At 31.3% G+C, this 13065-nt stretch overlaps 1 long non-coding RNA gene across 1 annotated transcript; it reads right to left on the reverse strand.

The window, feature by feature from the left end:
• Nucleotides 1–2054: 2054 nt before the first annotated feature.
• LOC111373143 lies at nt 2055–5131 on the reverse strand. The gene is made up of 2 exons (XR_002698897.1): nt 5010–5131; nt 2055–2173 (listed from the first exon to the last, which is right to left on the reverse strand). It is a non-coding gene; the product is annotated as an uncharacterized LOC111373143 (long non-coding RNA).
• Nucleotides 5132–13065: the final 7934 nt, after the last annotated feature.

Raw genomic sequence — 13065 nt, forward strand, 5'->3', positions numbered from 1 at the left:
TTAGTTTTTCTTTTTTCGAATCTCACATAGCTTTAGGGTTTTATAGATAATCTATTCAAACCTGTTGGAGGCCCCAGCCCAAAGCCAGCCCTCAATTTGAGGGCGTGGTTTTGAGTGGCCAAACAGGTTTATCCTAATCTTTTTAGTGGGTTTACTTAGCTCCTGTTTGATTCCTATTACTTGAAAATGAAAATGGGGAGAATAGTATTTTTTAGAAAAATGAGTGGTTGAAAAAGAAAAAAAAATTTCGATTTACGTATAATATTATTTTATAAAAGATTGTGTGGTTGAAAATAAGAGAGAGAGAAATAGAATGTAATGTAATTTAATTTAATGGGGATCAAACAGGAGCTTATTTTACCCGATAATAGTCCAAAGAGTATTGTTATTTATCAGAACGGTTGATGAACATGTGTACATGTAACAAATACAACGAGAAATTTGTCCGGTCCATTAATCAATCTTTGTCTATTTCAATCAACCAACATTGATAGTTTTATTACCCTCTTTTTTATGTCTACTCCAGTTAACATTCAATAAAATACCAGGAGTGCACTCTGTATAACTAGTCTTTAGCCATTATAATTGGACTGAGAACACTAAAAACTACCCTATCGTCATAACCTTAAGTGACAAAACCAAAAGTAAGATAGCAGTGAATGACCACAGTTCAAAATTCCTCCCTATCTTGTTTAAGTAAATAATGGTATGATTTTTGACAAAAGGGAACCAGACCTCCAGATTATATGCAGTATCGAGAAGCAAAACTGTCAAGTCTGAATACATCATCAGAACTCTATGGTAATAATAATACAATTAAAGCCCCATTTGGCCCCCATTAATTTTCATTCCATTAAATTTCATTTTTTTCTCTCCTATTTTCAACCACACAATCTTTTATAAAATAATATTACACATAAATCGAAAACTTCGTCTTCTTTTTCAACCATTCATTTTTCAAAAAAATACTATTTCACCAATTTTCACTTCCACAAAACGGGGGCTAAGCAACAAACGATTCTATAGCTCAATAAAATGCTACCTAGTTAGATATAAACTTTTTTAAATAAACAAAGCATAACATCAATAATTCATGAAGCAAGTACAATAATTCAAATACTATTGAAAAAGACAATCTAGTTGATGGTATCGGAAAAATCATGAAGCACATTCAGCCAGTGTCATGGCCAATGTTTTGAATAATGATTTTTAGGAAAACGTTTAGTTAAAAAGTAGGGAAAGTTTAGTGTGTACGTACAAAATATTTTATTATATAAATGTGTGGTTGAAAATGAGCGCATAGAAAAAAAAAATTCAAATAATGGTTGTCAAACAGGGCTCATACTTCTTCTGCATGAGGAAAAGCTTAATCACTTGAATAGTTAAGGATAAAAAGAACAATGGCAGTCATCATAACAATAACGAGGATACTTCAATTTTGTCAAAAATCATCAAATCCTTCTCCATTTGCGAAAACACTTTATCTGTATACGTAGTAAGTACGCATACCCTTTCTCTTAATTGTCATCAAAGGCATTATTACAACTTTGCAAGTTATAACAACCCGAATACTATAGTATATATCACGTTGAATAAACACCCGTAGAAACAATGTCCAGCGATAAACGAGTTAACGATAATAAAACAAAAAAGTTAAAAACTAACTTCTCTCCAAGCAAAAGAAACAATGGTAAAAAAAAGTAGTAATCAGCTCTCTCGTAGACAAATGTTTATTTCATATACATTTCTAAATTTTGACGAATAAAGATATCATACAATCAATTTCATAAAGTATAAATTAAACACAATTCTGGTCATCACTCAGATGAAGTCATGAACAACAATTTTTTTCATATCACTTGCTCACAAATTAAATATCTTACAGAAATGTGTTGGACTAATTGAATTTGTAAAAGTATTTAAAAGTTTTAAGATGTGGGTAGTTCAGAAACTTTCTCGAATTTTGAGTAAACTCATTCTTTGGCGACTTGTATGTGCAAAAATTTGTCAAGAAGATAATCAAAATGTAACAATCCAACATGCATTGAATTGACCTTGATATAGACATTTTCTGCAGCTTTTTCCTCCTCACTGAGCACTTTGCCACTGCTTGAGAACCTACGAGATACGTGTCTCACAACAGTCCTGGTCGCCATGGAAATACCAAATTTTCCTGTTGAGAACATAAATTTCTGCCACTAAGTATTCAATATCATAAAGTACTTCATAGACATGCTAAATAAAGTAGCGTTCTAACTAACTTATCAATTAGCCATAGAGCATGGTATTTTTCCCCAACATATAACTAGATCAGTAGAGTTAGGCCAACCTGACAGATTATAGTTACATACTCTGGAAGAAATACATCAAATATAAAGGCCCCTTCATCATCAATCAAAAAGAACATTTATTTTTGGTTTATTTTCTCCTTCCTAATATGCGGACCTTCATTTCAGCAACAAAGTAACTTCATCATGTTCAGTCAACACGAGTTGATTTGCAATATATCTTGAAACTGTCATAATAAAAGTTGGCACTTCTCATTTCAGTCTGCTATTATTGACTATCTCTCTGAAGTAGAGAGTAGGAAAGAGGATATTTAATAGTAATTTTGTATAATTTTAGTCTCATTTTTTTATGTTTTTCCATCCAAAATGCTGCAAAACCTCACTCAGCTCACAAATGCGTTGGATTTTGGTTACAATGATTAAAACATTCTCACCTCCAATTAAATGAAAAAGGAAAAAACAATGTAAAAAATGAAATACGAATCTTTAGAAGGAGAAGAGGTTGCACTTTCTCAGACCTTAAACTACAGGGAAACAGACATTCATGCATACTACGTGCATTTAAGCCTCATGTCGAAGCTCCATTGAGATCAAACAATCTTAATGAAACAGCAAAAGAAAGTAAAAATGATAGTGATATTTTATAGAATGTGTATCAATGATAGAGAACCTTTTAAGCTTAGTCAAACATGTTCTTAATCTGTACATTAAAATGTTCGTGGAGAGTATACAAGGTTCCAGAAGAAGATATCTAAGAAATGGTAACCCATCTATCCCATAAGCTATATAGTTTCCAGACATTGATGAAAAGATGATCATTTAATTTGTACAGACAGTTACTTTTCCAAAACGAGGAGAAATCGGGATTTAGGCATATTTTCAAGCACATCAGACTTAACTAGATTGTAGATCTTTCAACGGATGCTTGACTATTAAGGACCCCACCATGAAGGGGCAAAAAAGGCCATTGTAGCGTAAAGATAAGGGAAAACATTATTTATTCAAGAAACATATTCCTCAATCGCCAACCAACTAATGATGTATCACATATCTGTGTCTCAGTAAGTTTAATCACCAAAAGTTGTTGCTAAGCTAAGAGAGACGTGCAAGGACTTGACCAACAGGTATAGCCGTATAGACAAGATACCAGTACATGGGAAAGCCTAGCATCAAGATGCACATGTATCCTTCCATCTATAATATCATAGAAAAGAGTTCAGCTTTCCTAGTGATATGCCATGTCATTACTTTACACAGGAATTAATTCCATTAGATCCATTCAGGATGAAAAAAAACAATTCAGATTCATAATGGTAACAAATATCATGAGAACGAGTGGAAATAAATAGATGGTCTCTAAAACATTGAGAACTCAAAAATTACATGGAATAAACACGTGTATATACATATTGATTTACGTAGGGAATTAAATATCAATTCATGTTTAGAAACAATATGTCAAGCAGGTATCAGGATCTACATTTGGCATCAAGTATTTTGGTATCGAGTTCTAATGAGAACAGATCAATCCAAAATATTATCACTATGAAGCTGTACTTTTCAAAAGCAACTCACTAAATGATTCATCGCCGGAGAGAAATGGTACTAGGGTTCACAGAACAACTTAAACATATGTGATCAATTGATTCATTCATGGCCAAAATGCCCAAGAACGATTAAATAATTTCACGTTTAACTGATGAAGTGAATATAAAATCCAACAAAATTATAATTAAAAAATGCACAAATAAGCATATTATTGTACGATAACAATGCACCAATTAGGCTTTGCTTGTTTACCATTTTTCCACATTCTACCACATTATTTTTTTTACATTATTCATTTTCAACCACACATTCTTCAATAAAATAATATTACAAGTACATTTCCTTCTTTTTTAACCACACGTTTCAACATCAATCACTATTCCATAATACATTACTCACAAATAAAGGGGCACAAACAAGCACTTAGGTAGTGTTTGATTGGTTAATTTTTTCCATGGAAAATATAATTTACCTTGCATTTTCCAACTTTTAGTTGCAATGGAAACAAATTTTAAGAATTATTGTAAAAAATTATTTCCCTTTAATTGATCATTTTCATGTAAAACAAAGTCAAACGAACACTAAAAGATAAATGATTTTCTTGGATTTTTTTATTATTATTATTTTTTTTTTAGCAATGAAAACAAATTTCATTCCCAATACAAGTAAAATCTATCCCTACAATTTTCATGTAAAACAAAACCAAACGAACATCAAAAAATATTTTTATTTCAATATTTTTCACGTGAAAAATTATACGAATCAAACACAATAATTTACAGCTCTAGAAAAATAATTTTTAGGCAATTCAATTACTGAAATTCGTTTTAAATCCAATTTAATTTCATCTTTACAATCAAACGGACTCATAGTTATGTTTGAGCGTACGTATTCATACACACACAACCATATATGCACAAAAGCGAATTTTGATCTAAGGGGAACAATAGAGTAAATAAAATAAAAAATGAAAAAAAAAGTGCTAGATCAAAAACGAAAGAGATTAGAAACAAGCTCACTACATACAAATGAATTAGATAGGAAAATATAACAGGGAAAAAAAAAACTTTATTAACAATTCGTAGAAATTAAACGACCGCCAAGACTTGCAATCCACAGACATTGATTTACTTAAAGAGATATAGCAAGTGTATCTATAGGTTGAGTTGATACCTGTAGCCTGAAGGTCTGAGAGCTAAACAAAAACTAGAGAGAAGGGTTTGAGGTGTCGGAAAATGTTTTCAGGGAGGGGTAAATTAAAGACGAATTTTCAGAGGTATTTATTAGCATATTTAGTCAGGTTTATTAAATCCTATTTCATTTTTCTCTTTTTTTTCTATTTTTAATTACATAATCTTTCATAAAACAATATTACACGTAAAATAAAATAAAAATTCCTTCTTTTTCAACAACTCGTTTTTTAATAAAATATTATTTCACTTATTTTCATTTCAAAAAATTGGGGCCAAATGGGAGCTTAAATGGATGGACCCGTATTTATTACTAAGAAAAATTCAAAACTCGGATATTAACTATGGGCCATTACAAATTTTAAGTTTTAAAATTCAAAACTCAGTTGATAAAATAATAAATTTTATTAATTAAATCATTAATGTCACAATTATACAGTTAATGATCACATGTACGTAATTATATATCACAATTTTTTTATTTGTCACATATTATCAAATTGATTGATCATGAATTATTTCATGGTCACAATAAAAAATTTTGATAGATCACAATTAAAAAATTTATAGGTCACAGTTTATGTGTTAATCACATATTTTCAAATTAGTTAGTCACAATTTATTTTTCAGCCACAAATTATTAAATTTTTAGGTCACAATGATATAGTTGATCACAAATCACCGAATAATTGGTCACATACTAATACTACAACGACCACTACCATACACAACTATTACCAACACTGTACCATCGCCAACAACACAGATACGAACTCAACAACCCACAACCACCATCGGCCATTTCACTCCATTTTACTTGTGACGATGAATTGGGTGCGATGACAATGCCACCTTACCACCACCATCACCATTTCCAACAAACTTCAATTTTCAACTTCAAAACCACCACTGCCTCACAACCACAACCATCAACAAATCATCATTTTCAACCACAACCGCCACTGCCACCGTCAGACTATCACGCTAGATTCAACAAAACCAACCCAACCGTCAGATCCACCACCACTGTTATCACCAATAAAAATCACAACGACTACCAAATCCAACAAAACCACCACCACCACCACCTCAAATCACAACCCACAAACTACATACAAAACCACAAAACTTTGTCTATGTCCGACCACGAACATCAGAAAAAGCGACTATTAGAAGTGGAGGTAGTTCTACACCGGCTGTAATGACATCAAGCAACGTCGATCTCAGAGCACCACCTGTGGCGAAGCATCATGAGCAACCACTACAGCACAACACCAACAATGTCGTGAGTGGCTGAGTGTCGCTCTCGTGGTTTACTCAGTGGTGGTGGTGTGTGTGGAGGCATTGTCACTGCGACGGAGTAATAGCGATGTCGCTATTGGATGGTTATGGTTAGCGTCATCGCCGAAAGGTTGTGATGGTGTGATCAAGGGAGAGATTATAGAGAGTCGAAAGTGATATAGAGAGAGAATGGAGTGGGAAAGTGATTAAGGTTTGAGAAATTTGGTGAGGATGGAAGGGGGTAGGATGGGATATATAAATTAATTTAATTTTATAATATTATTATTAATTGAATATTACCTTATTTTTTATTATTACACCTTTTTTTTTTTTTTTTTATTTTTGGTTATTAAAAAAAAAGTCTTTGTGTGACTTTTTAGGGTCCACCAAGGAAGGTCGATGGGGGTTAAGGGTTCCCCAACCATATTTATTTCATAAAAATAATCATTTTCTTTAATTTCCTCAAATATTTCGAATGGTCCATCTATTGGTTTAACAGCCCATTTGGCCCCCATTAAATTTCATTTCATTTTTCTTTCTCTTATTTTTAACCACACAATCTTCTATAAAATAATGTTACACGTAAATTGAAAATTTCTTATTCTTTTTCAACCACCCATTTTTCAAAAAATATTATTACACCCATTAAAATTTGAAATAATAGAAGCTAAAATGGGGCCTAATATATATTAGGACGGAAAAATTACTCCAATCCCTATATTTTAAGTTTGAATTTAAAAAATAAAGCATTAAAAAATATATATATTAAAATCAGGCGCTTATTATTTTTAGTGTAAATATTGATATGTAACTGTCATTATATATATCACACATACTAGGAATGATTTAATGGGTATTGATGCTCATCTTATACTAAGAACCTGTGATGTATCATTGGAGATGGACCCATCTTCTTCATCGAAGGTCACCACCTTCGTCAGAGATTAAATTGCTTGATTCATCGAAACTTTGTCGGACCAATGATATCTCCATCACGAATTCATACCTATTTTTACGGATAGCAATGAGATAGGTCGAGGTCGGGCAATCTCTCCCACTCGCGCCCCCTTACCCTCCCCATTACCCATTTAAGACGGGACAGGGGGCGTGGGTTGAGGGGCGGGGCCGTTGCCCCGTTTACTGCCCATTTATTTATTTTTAAGTTTAAGTTTTTTTTTGTTCATTTTATTGCCCCCCATTCAACAATTATATATTTATTAAATTATTTATTTTTAAAATTTTAAATTATTCGAATATATTTGGCAGACTAATTTTTTTTTGCATATTCCTTAGATAATCTTAGTTATCATCTTCTATTAGGACTAATGAAATTTCGCAGAGTTTTTCATTTAAAATATCGAATTCTTAAAAAAAAAAGTTAAACAGAGTGAGGTTGGATGGGGCCCTTGTTACCCGTATCCCGCCCCAGAGTAAAGTCTCCCACCTAATTCTCGACCCAAGTGCCCAATTAAACGAAACTTTCACTATCCTATATAAGTGAATGAAGTTAAAAATCAACATTGCCATTGTTGACATGTACTCTTATTTACTTAATTAGTAGAGACCTTAATTTTGTCTGTATTGGAAACAGCCCATTAACCGATTATGGGTCATTGGAGACAATCCATTAATTGTGCACACCCAATTTGAATAATTTTTCTCTCACTCATTTTCAATTTACACAACGCTAGGGCAAACAACACTGCATTTCATCATGTTAGTGGAAGAGACTCTTTCAAGATCAAAAAATGAAATTAGTCAGTCAATTAAAAAGCATTTAAACTATTTTTTCACCTTGATTGTTTAATGAATTACTTGTGTTCTTCACAGATAGAGGAAAATCAAATATATATTTATGGAGAATTAAACAATTAATGGTTGCTTGTAAAAGTGGATTGTAAAATTTTTGCATAATTCATCCTTTATTTTGGGGGTATACTATCAACACTACTGCAATTAATTTAGTGAATTATTGTATTACTTATTAGATAATCTTTTGTATGGAAATGGAAATTGATTTATGTATTCAAAATATGACTATTTTATTTGTTAATTCGGACTTAGGGATTTTGTTGATTGATAATTTGAAATTGTTGAATATTTGATATTTATTTTTTTATTTATGTATATATTACTAAATTATGGATATGGTGCAAAATTTAAATTTTAAGAAATAAAACTAGAATCGAAACAAACCAAACCAAAACCGAATAATTCGATTTCGTTTTAGTTCCATATCTAAAAAAAATAAAAAAATCATTTGATTTCATTATAAAGAAAAAACATTGGTTTATGGATTAGTTCGGTTCTTTTGAAACCAGAACCAAATAAAACCATGTCCACTCTTAATTGTGATCTACAATAAGTTGTGACAAATAAAATTGATATAAGTGACTATGAAATAAGTCGTGACCAACTAATTTTATAATTTGCTATCGATAAATAAGTTGTGACATATAAAAATGTATGATTTTCTTACTCATATGTAATTGTGACCTACAATTGTATTTTTGCGACTATGAGCTTGAGTGATTTTGTGGCTGAAACATGAATGTGATCACAAATTATGTGTTATGGTGAAGGTGGTGGAAAAAGATTAGGTGAAATGATGAGTGATTGTAACAATTGAATTGTGGTCTGTGAGTAATAAATTTTTTGTCACTGTTAATTGTGTGAGTCGTGACTTAGTCTTTGTTTGGTGGAGATTTTTAGTAGATTTTGATCTAAGTTAATGAAATGTGTTGTTAAGAAGTTGCGAGACTCATAAAATATGTGATTGAAATTAATTGTTGATTTTGACTTTGATTAAAATTTAGATTTTAATGAGGGATTTAAGATTGTGACATAAATTGTATGGAATGTGACTAAGATCACATGTGATTTTGTAACTAATATGTGACAATGGCCATGAATCATACGTTAATTGGTGACTAATTTTTTACGGATTAGTTTCAATGATTAGATTGCATTTATGTAATTACATTTATTAGTATTAAAAGAGAATCAGATGAAAAGGTGATGGTGGTGGATTTGAGATGTAGTGGTGGGTTGGAGGTGAAGACATTGGTGAGTTCGAGGTAGAAGTGGTGGTCGACTATGGATTCGAGATGGTGCCAATAAAATAGGTAGAGCCGATGGTGGTGGAGTTGGGGTAAGATGAAGAGTGGTGGTGACCAACTAATTTGGTAATTTGTAACCTATAAAATGTGTAATTTGTCACTAAATTTATAATTGAGACTTACAAATTGTGTATTTGAGACTACCGCCTTGTGTGATTTGTAACTAGTATGTAGCTGTAATCATAAATTATGAATTAGTACATTCATGATCCGTTTAATTAAATTATATATCACAAAATTTGATGAGGGGTTGCAAAAAGTGACCAATTTGAAACAAAAATAAAAATAATGATCTCAGAACTAAAGAAAAATTTCAAAAATCAAGTGGTTACATCTGTGATCTTAGATAAACTTAAATTAAACAGGTTACAATTACATATTATACAATTTTTAGGTTACAATTACTCAAGGTCGCAATCACATACGCCACAAATTATTGGCACATATGAGGTTTCAAATCAAACAGTTAACATGTCACAAATAATTCATTAATCATAAACTATACACTTAACTTGTCACGATCACTAATTTTCCTCGACGCAAACCACACTATTTCTATTAGATACAAATCACACAGTTTTCCTTGAATTTTTGCTGCATATCTCACCAACAAATCACACCATTTATGTTACTCACAAACCATACCATTTTCCTAGACACGAATTTAATTAATTTTGCCAACCCATCTCACATATCTGTACTGATCATTGATGACAGGATTTTTATTTACCATCATGTCTAATGGAAGCAAGCTTCCACTTTTACACGGAAAAATGAAAATAAAACTAAAGTAGCCAGATAAAAGAAAATAAATATACTGTAGCAGCCCTCGCAACACGAAAAAGTCAGCCTGATACTAGTTTACTGCTATAGTTATAACCATTGTTTTATATTTGTATTCTCAATTAACTAATATATGTAGCCTTTGCAGTAGCTATACTAACAATATTTTCGATCTCATTAGAAAATTATTTTCATTGTAGGCCTCTCATTTTATTTATTTATTCTTTGCATTACACCAAGCATTTGACGACCAGAAATCCAAAATGCTTTTAATGTCTCCACTCCAAATTACTTAAAAAATCGATCCAAAAATCCTTTTAGACATCCAATATTGTTGAGCATTAATATCTTTGAGTTAAACGCTGGAGAAATTTATCTTGCTCGCTAACCAACCCGAGGGATAAAATAATTTTATCACTTCCTACATAATTTTGAATATTGTGTGAAAACGATTTTCATATGGTGTGAAAGAACAAGAAACTAACAATTGTTTTGACCACCCATCAAGTGCGTTGTAAAATGGAGGTGTAGCACATATAGTGATTCACACACACATAACACCGCCACCATGTTATTATTCATTTTTACCCTCATACTCACCCAAGCCCACTATACAAAAGTGAATGGCACCACCTCTAATTTTAATCCCTACCTCTTGTCGATGAGAGCTCCATCATTTGCCTCCCCACAGTGGAGATTCTCAACATCGACGAAAACAATCTAATTAAACTTGATTCCTTGATTGTTCAATTTGAAGGATCCGAGAGAGAGATTTGGGTGGGTATGGTTGATTGAGAAGTTGTATAAAGAGAGATCTGTCGGATTAGATGGATATGGTGGATTGGAGAATTTGTGAATATGGAGACTCTGGCGAAATTGATTTTCCTAAATTTCATAAATAATAACATCTTATAAATATTTGTGATTTATTATTATAATTCGTGATTGATTTTAATGTTTTTGGAAGTTTTGCTAAATGTAGAATTATAAAGTTAAAGCATTGTCATTGTATATTTTTCTCTATTAAGCCCCTGTTTGACGCCCATTAAAAAATACATTTTGGAAAAAAAATGAAATTTGAAAAAATAATTTTATTTTTTTTTGAAAAACGAGTAGTTAAAAAATGAAAAAATAAATAAATTTGAGCTTATGAATAAAATATTTTATTTTAAGAATATGGTTGAAACTAAGTAGAAAAAAGAGGTTTGCCTATAAGCAAAAATAATTGTGTTACATGGACATCATGACCTGTAGATTTATTTTCTAATAGATGATGTGGTGAAATACGATTGTGTTAAAATTTCACCAACCAACTAAAAAAAAAATTTCTTTCACTTTCTTTTTGCCAGTTCATCAATTTGTAAATAATGATATACAATAAGCATTTTCAAACAAAAATTAGGCCAATACCTAATTCAGATTTTAATTGTGCTACATCTACAAAATGATTTATATACACACGATGTGATGAGATATGATTGAATCAAAATTTCTTCAATTAAATAAAAAATTCCACAATCTCCTTTTTATACATCACCTGTATATAAACCATCATACAATTATACTATGTACAAGTAGTATTATTATTCGAATTTATTTGATGGAATACACTAGATCGTTCGAGAATCTTATAGACAAAGAAAAATGGCTATAATCCAATCAGCACCAATTTTACAATTCCCTCCCTCCCTCCCTCCCTGCCTTTTGGTGCATTTTCATGTAACTTTCTTATAATCAAGTATTTATCAAATTTCGTCACAAAGTTGGGGTATATAACCAAAAAAAATAAAAGGATAATTTTAGTAGCAATCCCAAACATTTCAATTTTTTACGGACTATAACTTATCCCTCGTTTGTTTCTCATTTTTCCCCCATTAAAATAAAAAATATGACCGTTATCCATCACATTAAATCACCAAATTTGAATTTCTATCTCCTGTGGGGAGTCCGTAAAGACTATATTTTTCATTCTCATTTTTATAAAATGGGAAACAAACGCCTCTTAATATTTTATTTTTAAGGCCGCGGTCCCAAACCTTTCATTTTAATGGTAGTTGTAGACCATTGAACAGATTCCATCCAATATTCGATTAGTCAATTTTGAATAAAATGTCTGACTCAACTTAATAAGTTAAATGAGAGGTAAAATGGTATATTTGACTCAATTCATGTCGCCGCCTCCATCCATCCACAGGCCCATTGCCCAAATCTCAAATACAAAAATAAAGGGGGTGTTTGATATTTATTTTTATGTAAAAATGTATTTTAAAATAGTAAATTAATGTAAAATGTGTGGTTGAAAAATACATTTTGAAAAAAATGACTATCAAACAAGGCCAAAATGTCGATTCATCTAATGATAAGTGTGTACTAAGTGCTGAATAGGAAAAATTCTCTTTCTGGGTCCCACATTTACAACCACAATTGGATTCTTTTTATAAATCCAACACATCCGAGGCTAAAAACCAAGGTATAGCATACTATTTTGCATTACTCTACATCGGTGTATCAAATTTGGATCCCCAAAAAATTCTTGTTTTATATTTTTCGTTTCTTTCGAATTTTCCCCTTTAACCTGAATCCTACGCCGTGCATAGTAAGATATTAACCAAACATCTTTATTTGGGGATGATTTTTGATAAATTTAAACAATTAGTTCTTGTTGGGATTGATCTATGGAGAATCGATTGTTATATAAAGTTAAATCATTTAAAATTTGACAAATATGGTGTTTTTGTGTTAAAAGATGTATGGACTATTACAATTGATTATATCCTATATAAAATCGATGAATAATAATTGAAAACTAATCGTAAAAAAATTGTGATTGTGAGGAACGTCGTTTGCGTTCGGATT

The sequence above is a fragment of the Olea europaea genome, unplaced genomic scaffold, assembly GCF_002742605.1.
Source record: "Olea europaea var. sylvestris unplaced genomic scaffold, O_europaea_v1 scaffold1075, whole genome shotgun sequence".
NCBI classification, from domain to species: Eukaryota; Viridiplantae; Streptophyta; class Magnoliopsida; order Lamiales; family Oleaceae; genus Olea; species Olea europaea.